The sequence below is a fragment of the Mobula birostris genome, chromosome 1, assembly GCF_030028105.1.
Source record: "Mobula birostris isolate sMobBir1 chromosome 1, sMobBir1.hap1, whole genome shotgun sequence".
NCBI classification, from domain to species: domain Eukaryota; kingdom Metazoa; phylum Chordata; class Chondrichthyes; order Myliobatiformes; family Myliobatidae; genus Mobula; species Mobula birostris.
In genome coordinates this window covers 118,859,464-118,871,156 of record NC_092370.1, presented here as the reverse complement: position 1 = coordinate 118,871,156, position 11,693 = coordinate 118,859,464, and the positions used below count along the sequence as shown (strand labels likewise).

Below are 11,693 nucleotides of genomic sequence, written 5' to 3'. Positions count from 1 at the left end.
TCTGGTCAGCCGCGCTCTACAATTAAAGTTGCAACGTATTTTCGATAGAGCCGTCCCCGTTAACAGAGCGGAGATGTAAATTTATATATTAAAAAAAAGTAAATGGCCTCAATCAAGTCCACAATGAGGGGAAAATAATCCTGCAGGGGTCCGGGGAAAGAGAAGGACAGTGGAATTATTATAACGCTCCTTCAAAGAGCCGGTATTGTCTCGAAGGACCGAACGGTGAAGAACTGTATGCGGTGGATGATTCCGCCATGTGAGAGAGGTATCGCTGCCGTCAGACAGCCCCTCAGATACCAGTAGCCCAAGACAGAATTATAGAGGGTAGAAAGGCAGCCATTTGGCCCATCTCTCTATTCCGCTGAGTCTTGGTATACAATCCGAAATACAGGTAGTTTAAAGACAGGTGATTTTAAGGTGCACACCTTTCTTTCAGGCACACAATACACAACGTACTTATAAACTGAGAAGCGCACTTTCTCTCTCTCTCACACACACACACACACACACGTAGTCATATTCGGTTTCAGAGACACCTCTTTCTCTCTCTTACGGACAAAACGCGCGCACGTTGAGTCTTGGTCAGTGACAGCGGTAAAATATAAATGTTCCCCTGCTCAGAAATACGGCACGAACAGACTAAAAGTGTTAAAGAACATCCAGGTAGTAAGGCATCGGAAGGATTGGTTTCCAGGGAAGATTTGTACTCAGCTTGCCCGGTGGGCGGGTTTTAGAACCCCCCCTCCCCCCGAAACCCCATCGATTCACCGACCAAAAAAATGTTATAAAAGACGCGGAACTTCCTTTGGGCTGTACTAGTGTTAGAGAAAGTCAGTGCAGGGAAGAGGAGGGGACCAGAATAAAGAAGCCTATTAAGATTACGCACGGTTTAGTGGGAGGAAAGTAACTTTTGCGCAGAATTGGTTCACCCTGGCATTGATTTAATCTCTGGGCGCGCTAGAAACTAACTGTGAATGCATGCAAAGAAAAACGAATGCGAGTATTCTAAACATATTTAAGTTTTATTTATTTTGATAACAGACGCGTCCCAGGTTGATGCTGAAATAAATTTTCACCAGCTGGGGGAAATAATACTTAACCCTCTGCTACTGCGACTGAAGATTTGAACTGAAGTGAAAATTTGCAGAAGGTCTTGCTTTTTTTTTCCCCTGTGCGTGAGTTCTGCACAAATTCTGCTCAGTATCTTTTGGGGACGTGTATGTGCCGAATGATCCAAGTGGCCCCCCGAGCACAAGATGAAGTATTGACTCTATCCTGAGACTTGAAGACCCCACACATACACAGACACAAACACGGGACAACTGTGCCTAACTCAAGAGCAAGACCACTTCAATCAGAGGATACAGCAAGGTGGGTGAACTGTTTTTTAATTACCCGACGGACGAGATTTTTTATTACTTGCAAAAGAAAACACTCCACTGATTTCCAGCATTTGCAGAATTTATTGCTTTGAATTTTGATTTGCTAACGGTTGATCGCAGCAACTTTTCTAATTCTTAGTGACCGCTCGGAAAGTGAAGGCGCCCGTGTGCAGGAGGCTGCTTGTTAAACCGTACAGCGTTGGTGTACGCGAAGGGTTAGGCCCGTGGCTGGGGTTGGGTTAGACAAATTTCTCCGCACACCCACTCAGCAAACATCTGGCAAATCCAGCATTAGTGAGGATGGAAGAGCTATAAACTTTTTCTTAAAAAAAGGATAACTCACAGTGAGCTGCGAGCTACCGGTAGATTTCGAGAGTACGAACTTTTGGTTAAGTTTTAATGATCGGCTCTCTTGAAGTTTAATAGCATGCTAATTAACTACACCAGGGTTAAGTAAATGATGCAATTCAAACCATCCTTATTTTACCGCCGTACAGAAAACTGCCGAGGCTTAATTGGATTTGGAGGCGGGGTAGGACGTTGTTTCATTTGACAGTGTGGCTGTAGCTGCAAATTGTCCTGCAGGAGATCGGAAAAGCGAAGGCAAAACGGGTTGGTACTAGACCTGCTTCCCTGAACCCTGTAAGTTTTACACAGAAGAGGGGAAACGGGCGCAGGGCATTTTCCACCCAGCACCTACTCCCCCATTGTGAAGCAACCTCGTGGCGACGCCGAGCAGGGGAAACGCCCCCTCCTCCCTTCTTTTGTCGCGTCACAATCCCAACCCACGTCACGCCCAGCCACCTGATTGGCTGACTGCAGGGGGATTTCCCCTCGGGATTCGGGAGCCCCCGGGAGTGACGCGTGAACAAGCTCAGTGGCCTCCGCGATATGTGAAATGAGGTGGCCAGTTTAATGGGCATGGAATATGCCCAGTGACCAAAGATCTTGACATCCACTGAAGTTTGCTATCCATTGGACATTCCATTTTCTAGTCGACCAGACTGAATAATCCCACTGATTAAATATTGCTATTTTCAGAATTTTCCCAATTGACCTCGTACCAGCTGCCCAAAATCCCCATTTATTGCATAATTCTAACATTCCCAGCCTCTGAAGATTAAATATTCACGCCACTGACCCCACTTGCCTGCAATGGAAAACAACTACATTGCTCAGAAGAACTTGTTTCACGTATTCAGGCCTGGCGCTTTTTCATACCACTAGAATTGTAAGTAAGAGTAAAACGAACAATACTACAGTTTACGTTAAACGGGAATGTTGGGAGGTCGTAGATTTGAAATAAGAACCATGCTTTTCTCTCCCAGACGCTGTATGACGTGCTGGGTATTGAAAAAAAATTCTGCCCCTTTTTTATTGGATTTAAACACCACTTGTTAGTCATTTCTAATGGAGTGCATTAGTGTTGGCAGTGCTTAGGTCAGTTACTGGTAGGCTTTGAATGGACTGAATTCAACACGTCCAACTAGTTACCAACCCAGCCTTGTGAATCGACGGGCTTCTGAGGATTTGTCAAATGAATTATATTTGGCTTTGAATGCTTAAGGACTTTACAAAGAAAGTAGTGTTTCTCAAAAACCAGAGGGTGTGCAGACGTGGAACCCAACTCATTTAAAGATAGATGCAATCCAGTTTATCCAGTGTTTTTCCATTTGCGTTTTAGAATTCAGCAGTATTTTGAATCTTCCTTTGGCTTTCTCTGTTGGTTTAATCCTTGCTGAAGTTTTAAATGTTCCACTGGTTGGTCTAAAATGAATGATGAGACGTAATTATCACAGAACTGGGGTTGCGTAGTCTGGTCAATGCGTGCGGAGAATCCAGTGTTTAAATGTTTCCATCGACACCCCAGACAAATACTAATGTTGCCTGGTGCCTTGTAATGGAGAGAAGACTATGGATCATTTTTGACGCAGTATCATGTTTGAACGCTATATTGAGTGGTTAGGAGTCAAACACAATGGCGCTGAAAATTAAAGTGCGGGACAGGAAGAGGCAATTGGAGCCAACTGGTGTTTATCCTCTTATGCAGACCCTCAATAATCCTTCTCTGATCCTTTATTCTTTCCTTCGCTCCAATCACAGACCCAACTCTTTAAATTGTCGACAATGTTCTCGGTTACAATCACCTGATTCCCAAGCTCTTTCCTTATTGGGAAATGAAATTACATGGGATCTGTAAAGTCGGAGACTATTTAGAAGTACGTTAAGGCTCAAGATATAGAGCCTTGATTGTTACATACACAGTTGCTGGGTTAGTTCAGTGAATCAGATCCAGATGTGACCCTTAACTTCCCATCTGCAGGGTGGGACTTTCAGCAGAGGCTGTGATTACGCCTCGCAGATGGCCCTGATTACCATCAGAGCTTGATTTGAGCATTATTAGAAAAGGATTTCTCTTGGCTCATACGAAAGAAGGAAGCTATAATCCAAGTTAGCCAAATGGAAAGTGTGAGGAGTGTCTGCTGTCATTGTTCAAGACCAATCCTCGCATGTCACCAAGTCACTGAACCCCTAGGAATCAGCGCACCTTAGAAAGGCTTGGAGAGGAATGGCACCTTCCCCGGTATATTCGCGCTTGAGGACGTGTAAGGTGCTATACATCTGCAAGCTTTTCCATAGATTCCTGATGCCAAAAGGGCTGATTTAAAGAGAAAGTTTGGTGTTGACTATAAAGCTTTCATGGTATACCTAAAAATCCACAAACCAGGTTGTACACAGCAAGCTTCTTCCACAGACAGGAGCACGAAAGTAGCAGATCATCGGCTTTTGTGGCTTGTAAAGGGGGGGGGGGGGCGGATGGCATGTAAATATGGGTCAGGGAATGCCTACAGTTTTGCTCCAAAGTGTTGCAAGTGTCATCAGAGAAGACCCTCCCACAAGTGCTCGCGTTCACGGATGTAATTTCTCCAGCTGAGCTGGTGTGGGACTTGAGCCCGCCACTTCTGGCACAAAGAGCATCGGCTCCATTTGAACCTCTGCACAGACTCTAAAGCCATTTCCTAATCACCATACCAATTGCATTCTGCCCCATGTTCAGCATACTGTGTGGTCAAAGCCAAATATCTACAACAAAATAATGGCAGACAGTGTTATTGCTTCAGAAGCCTGAGTTATTAATGCTGACCAAGCATTACCGTCCTATTGCTTGTAAATCTAGGATTAGTGATCTAGGCAGCACTAGGGCCTTTCCCCCCAATAACTGATCATCGCATAACAAACACAGAAATTCCTGAAGAACTCGATCAGTCATATAGCATCTGCGGAATGAGAAACCACTTAATGTTGGGGTTCAGGTACCTTTCCTCATAGGATCAATGTGTCAACAGCAAGCAATAAATTCCCTGTGTGCGTTGTGTCATTGAAATTAGAGGTTTACCAAACAAATCTGTGTGCCAGAGACATTATTTCATGTGGGAATGTTTGCCACTTTGACTGATGTTGTTACAGGACACTTTCTGGTTAACTACTTACATCAGGTCTGGTGATGATTGATCCTGAAACAGTGACCTTGTCATTTTAATAACCTTTCCTAACACACCAACATTTTAATACCAAGACTGTTAACTGAATTTTGTTAATGGGGTTTGTAAGTAGAGTCTTTTAAGATAACAATGTTCACAATAGCTCCACAGAGGACATGGCCTCCTCTTATTACTGCCATTGGGGAGGAGATACAAGAGTCTGAAGATCCACTCTCCACGATTCAGAAGCAGCGTCTTCCCATCCACCATCATATTTCTAAATGGTCCATAAGCCTGTGAACAATACCTCATTGTTCCTTTTGTTTTATGCACTATTTCTTTTTGTAATTTAAAGTAGTTTTTCATGTCTTTGCACTATACTGTGCTGCAAATCGACGAATTTCATGTTATAAATAAGAGATTCTGCAGAAGCTGTAAGTCCAGATCAACATGCACGAAATGCTGGAGGAACTCAGCAGGTGAGGCAGTACCTATGGAGAAGAATAGACATTCCACATTTCAGGCCAAGACCCCTCATCAAGAATGGGAATATTTAATGTCATTAAAGTTAGTGATAATAAACTAGATTCTATTTCTGATTCTGAAACTGAACTATATTTATTTCTAGTTGCTGGTGAACGCAGCAACTTTTATGTGTGTTGCTTGAATTTCCAGCACCTGCAGAATTCCTGTTGTTTGTATATTTATTTCTGCTCTGTCAGATTTTGTACCGTGCTGACATGGAGTATATACATCCCTGCACTATCCTTGTATATACAAAACTGAGCTCATATCTCAGCTCATTTTTCCCTGCATCACCCAGCCCTTGAAGCCACACACTCTTGTTAAGTCGGGAGAACAGTAAATAATCACAAGTTATACTGATACTTTGATGATTTCTTCAATTGACTGAACTCTCAGTGTTCTTGGTTGGCTCCAAACTGAGTCATAGAGTCGTAAAGCAAACAGCATGGACTAGACCTTTCAGCTCGACCAGTCCCGGTGAATATGGTGCCCACACAACTAATTTCCTGTGATTGCCACATCTCTTTCTAAGCCCCAAGCCTCCTTTTACTTATCCAAGTGCATCTTAAATGACACTGTTGGATCCACCTCAACCACTTCATCTGGCAGTTTGTCCCTCAGATCCCTGTTCAGTCATTCCCTTCTCACCCTAAACTGATGCCTTCTAGTTTTGGACTTTTCCAGAAGCAAATCAGGCCCTATGTCCTACGATGTTGCACTGAATTAATTAAACCAATGACTTTTAATTAATCTAAACCCTTTTCCACGCACATTTAAAGTTCAAAGAAAATGTATTCAAGTACATACAGTATATGTCACCATATTTATTTTCTTGTGGGCAATCACTGTAAATACAAATAAACACAATAGAATCAACAAAAACACCACACACAGCAATGATGGACAAGCAACTGAAGAGCAAAGAATAACAAACTAAGCAAATACAGAAAGACAAGTCATAGATATTGAGAACATGAGTTGTAGAGTTCTTGAAAATGAGTCCGTAGGTTGTGGGAATCAGTTCCATGTTGGGGCGAGTGAAGTTGAGTGAGGTTATCCACTCTAGTTCAAAAGCCTGATGGTTGAGGGGAAATAACTATTTCTGAACTTGGTTGTGTGGGACTTGAGGTTCCTGTACCTCCGTTTTGACGACAGCAGCAAGGAGACAGCATGGCCTGCTCCTTGTAGATGTGTGCAATGGTGAGAAGAGCTTTACCTGTGATAAACTGAGCTATATCCATCTGGTATTTCCTTACCAGGCTGTGATGCAGCCAGTCAGTATATGCATCGCGCATCTGTAGAAGTTTTTCAAAGTTTTAGATGACATTCGGAATCTTTGCAAACTTCTAAGAAAGTAGAGGCGCTGCTGTGGATTCTTTGAAATGGCAGTTACGTGCTGAAATGATAATACATTAACTATATATTCCTCCTTTTTCTACATATTGATGTGTCTGTCTAACAGTCCCTTAAATGTTCCTTTGCTCTCTGCCTTCACCATCCCAGCAGTGCATTCCTGGCTCCCATCACTCTCTGTGTAAAAACATCAACTTTGCACTTTTTCTCACATTAAATAAATGCCCTCTAGTACTCATGCCCTCAAGATACCACCTGTCTAATTTTACCTGCATAATTTGGTAAGTGTTTATCAAATGTTCCCTCAATCTCTGCCAGCCTTGGGTTGTCCAATGCTTCCTCACATCACATGTCCTCTAAATGATGTAGCGTCCTGGTAACCCAAACAGCATCCTCTCCAAAGCCTCCACATTCTTCAAATGAATACCATACTCTGGATGGGGCCTAAAGGCTTACGCCACAGCCTACACAAGTGGGCTACGCCGTTGTGAGCATTTATACTTGTGCATTGGTGTGTCTGCGTCGCTCTGCAATTCGCACACGTCATGCATGCGCACACACCTGCCCATGCAGGGCTTCATGGTCATGGTAGTCTTTCTCGGGGTAAACAAGTTTAAAGTGAGCGTCTTTTTTCGTAAAAGCGAAATGTGTCCTCCATAATTTTGGAGGTCTGTAAAGCTTTATGGAAAGCATTGCAGCCAGAGTTCCTTCCTTGCCCTTCAGTTGCCCAATGGGAAGCTGTTGCAGCGTAGGAGGAAATGCAATGCTACCAAGCGAACCAATCACAGTTGTTGCGGTCTGCGTTGCCGCGATGCGTAGTTACATTTTGGGAGAGGTGCGCGTTAGGCTACGGCGTAAGGATCCGTGTAGGCACTGTGCAGGGTTTACGGCTATGCCGTTCCTATGGCGTTGATTTGATGCACAAATATAAATCAGCCTTAAGCAGAATTTTATAAGGCTGCAACATGAGTTTCTGGCTCTTGAGCTCAATGGCTCGACTAAAGAAGGCAAGCATACAATATGTCTGCTTTACCCCCCAGCCAACCTGTGCAGCCACTTTCAGGGAGAAATCAGCATTACGTTTCAAGTCACCTCTGAGTACTTGAGCCACCATAAAGAGCAGGACCACGGGCTGAGGGCTGGGGTGATTTTGTTTTTGGTCAACGTGGATAGATTAGGATAAAATGCAACCTTGCATGCCATCACTATCCGTGATTCTATAAACCAGATCAGGAGATAAAAGCTAGGAATTTGGTTCAAGATACTGGAATAATTAGTTATAGTCAAGGCATCCTCTTTCATTTGTTCATTCACTTGGTAATCTCACAATTTAATATTAAATATAATTTTAGTTTGCTGATTCCTCTTTGTAAAGATTTGTCACCAAAGCTCATAAAAACACAGTGTTTACTTGCCTGCTGTGTTGTGTTTTTCTCAGGAGTATTTTGAAAGATCTTACTCACCTTTACTTACCACCTGAATGATTATTATTTTTTGGGTTATATCCTCGCTCAATAAGCAATGGAAAAACCAAGCCTTCTACACTGCAAACCTGGCATGGGGTATGATTAATATTCCCTCACTAACTGAGAGGTCAGGAGACAAGAGACTCACAGTCAGGAGTAATGCACTCCCATGCTCGCCACAAATAAGTGATTTTTCTTTAATCAACATATGTTGTAAATGGGCCAATGACTTGGAGCAGGGGTCTGCCTGCCAGATGAGGGCGATGACATTTCAACGTGAGCCTCCTCTAAGGCAGCAGATGAATAAACATACAGAATGGCCAAAGGAAAAATGAATAATGGTATGTTTGCCTAAACGTAGCTTCTGTTAAATAATTGAGACCTGTGTCCCTTTGATGGTGGGTAAGGTGAGGGGGTGGAGCCTGAAATATAAGCCCTTCTACTGCTCTGGCTACAGACTTCAGGAAGTCAAGTTAGTCATCTCATTAAACAAGGTTGACTTTGTTACTGATTATTTCAGGACAGAGTCTCCAACTCTATTGAATTAAAATAATCACGTTTCTCAACTCTGATCAATGCTTCACCAACAAATACCAACTGCAGGCGTCCCAAACTTGCAAAGTGGAAACTAACCTTCAGATTTTGCCATCTGTTAATGAATGCATCTTCAGAGAGAGTGATAGAGAGATATATCACAGCAACAGGCTATCGGCCCACACTGTCTCAAATGGCCAACTATCCTGCAAATCGTATCTTAACCCACTTTATTCTTTCCACATTTTCATCAACTCACACACCCCCCAGCCCTCCCCGATTCATAGAAACATAGAAAATAGGGGCAGGAGTAGGCCATTCGGCCCTTCGAGCCTGCACTGCCATTCAGTATGATCATGGCTGATCATCCAACTCAGAACCCTATACCTGCTTTCTCTCCATACCACCTGATCCCTTTAGCCACAAGGGCCATATCTAACTCCCTCTTAAATATAGCCAATGAACTAGCCTCAACTGTTTCCTGTGGCAGAGAATTCCACAGATTCACCACTCTCTGTGTGAAGAAGTTTTTCCTCATCTCGGTCCTAAAAGGCCTTTATCCTTAAACTGTGACCCCTCATTCTGGACTTCCCCAACATTGGCAACAATCTTCCTGCATCTAGCCTGTCCAATCCCTTTAGGATTTTATACATTTCAATAAGATCCCCCCTCAATCTTCTAAATTCCAGCGAGTATAAGCCTAGTCGATCCAGTCTTTCATCATATGAAAGTCCTGCCATCTCAGGAATCAATCTGGTGATTCCAGTACAGATTTACAGCGGCTAGTTAACCTACCAAGTCAGAACACCGAGAGGAAACCCTTGTAATGACAAGGAAAAGACACAGCCGGTGCTGGAGGTCAGGACTCTACCCAGGCCACTGGAACTAGAGGCAGTGGGTCTACTGGCTGTACTGTACCACTGTGCTGCCCTGATTGTTAACCATGTTGGTCTTTGTGGGAACTTGCTGTGCCCTTATTAACTCTCATGTTGTTATATCATATAGAATCTTAGAATCTGAGTAGCAGGCACTTTGGCCCATCATATCCATGCTTGCCACCCATTGTACCTTTTTCCTCTTGTCCCAGTCAAACCCACTGGGTCCGTAGCCTAAACCATCGTTAAATGCTGGGAAATCTGGCCAGGATTGAACCTGCAGTTATCAGGCAGGAACTCTGCTAATGGGTAAAACATTATCAGAAGTTCACGGGCTATTACTGGGTGATTACCCTGGGAATGTGTACCTGGAGTTGAATTGCATTTACATAAAACATTTGCCAGTTTAACGTTAAAGCATTTTTGAAGAGGAAAAGGCCGAGTGTAAGCCAACAGAAAGAACACTGTCTCTTGAAAGGTAACATAAATAGAGACAAATGGAAAAGCAAACATTACAGCACGAAACACAGGCCAAGACCCAATAAATATAGGCAGCTAGACATGAGCAAGGCAAGAGTAGCGTGCCTGCTGGCTCTCCCCTTCAGTACACAGACTCTGGGAGGGAAAAAATAACATTTAGGTCTTCCGACATCATTCAGTGCTCATGAGCAGTTTGCTGTTGGGATCCAGATTTAACTCATGTGTTGGTGAACATTTGCACTTTCAAATCACAGCATCAGCTAAGTCAAAATGTAACAATTGCATCAGGCCATTCGGCCTTCCAACTTGGTCTATCATTCCGTTACATTGTGCTGCAGCTGTATAGTGCAAAGAGATACAATTGCTATCATTTCTAAAATTTAAAAAATAGTGCAAAGAGAATGGAAATAACAAGGTAGTGTTCATTGGTTCATAAACCATTCAAAGATTCTTTGGAAAAGGGGAACAAAGTGGTTTCTGAATCATTGAGTGTAGGTCATCAGGTTCTTGTACCCCCTCCTCAATGATAGTGATGAGAAATGAGCATGTCACAGACGGTGAGGGTTCTTAGCAATGAACACCATGTTCTTAATGCACCGCTTCGTAAAGGTGCCCTCAAATTGTGCGAGGTTGTCTCCGCAGTGGAGTAGGCCGAGGCTACAACCTTCTGCGGCCTCTTGCAACCCTGTGCCATAGGACCTCCATACCAAGCTGTGATGCAACCAGTGAGACTGCTCTCCTCTGTACATGTGTAGAAATCTGTAAGAGTCTTTGGTGACGTACCAAATGCCCTCATATTATATTCTATTGTGACTTCTTTGCGATTGCATCAACATAGAGCAGTACAACAGAGGAGCAGGCCATTCGGCCCACAACTTCTATGCTGACCATGGTGCTTATTTAAGCTATTGGTAATTAGCTTATTATTGTCAGATATACTGAGGTAGAGTGATAAAATTTATTTTGCAACCATCCATACAGATCACTTCATAGCATTGGTACACTGTAAAGGGTAAAGTAGCAACATTCCCTCATCAGTAACCTTTAATGCTCTTGCCTGTTAAAAGACTTAAATTTAGAAATTCTTAACTCATAGGTGGGCTACAGTCACAGAGGATTTTTTAGGGGAAAGAGCTACAAATTCACCCCACCCTTTGTGTAACAAGGCCCCACTAAAGGTGAAACCCTGCCATTAAGGTTTTATACCATTGTTCCTCTCACCAGAACACAATCCACGGAGTTATTGATGAATGGTTCCTGCCCAGCCCCAGAGAGAACAACCTCTCTACGGGCTGCTGCCATATTTTAATTCCCTGTATCTACTTGTTTGAAAATGACAAATGATGGTGTCAATGGAGAGGACAAAGTGAGAGAGTGAGAGGGAGGTAGGAAGGAGAAGGGGGGGGAGGAGGGAGAGAATGGGAAAGGGTGTAGGAGAGAGGGTGGTTGAGAGATCAGAAGGGAAAAGATTGTGAGAGAGAGAGAGAGAGAAGGTGGAAAGGAGTGAGGGGAAAATGAGAGTGGTGGAGTAGCAGAGTTGGGTAAAAATAAAGGGAGGTGTAAAATTAGAATGAAGAGAGAGAGAGTGAGAAG

The 11,693-nt window shown here is 43.3% G+C and overlaps 1 protein-coding gene across 1 annotated transcript in view; it reads left to right on the top strand.

Annotated features, from left to right (window-relative positions):
• The first annotated feature begins 834 nt into the window (after positions 1-834).
• The window catches only part of has2 (hyaluronan synthase 2), a 29,134-nt gene continuing 18,275 nt past the window's right edge, over positions 835-11,693 (top strand). The window contains exon 1 of the mRNA XM_072270896.1: positions 835-1,374. The gene's annotated coding sequence lies outside the window, so the exon portion shown is untranslated. The remainder of the gene's footprint in view (positions 1,375-11,693) is intronic.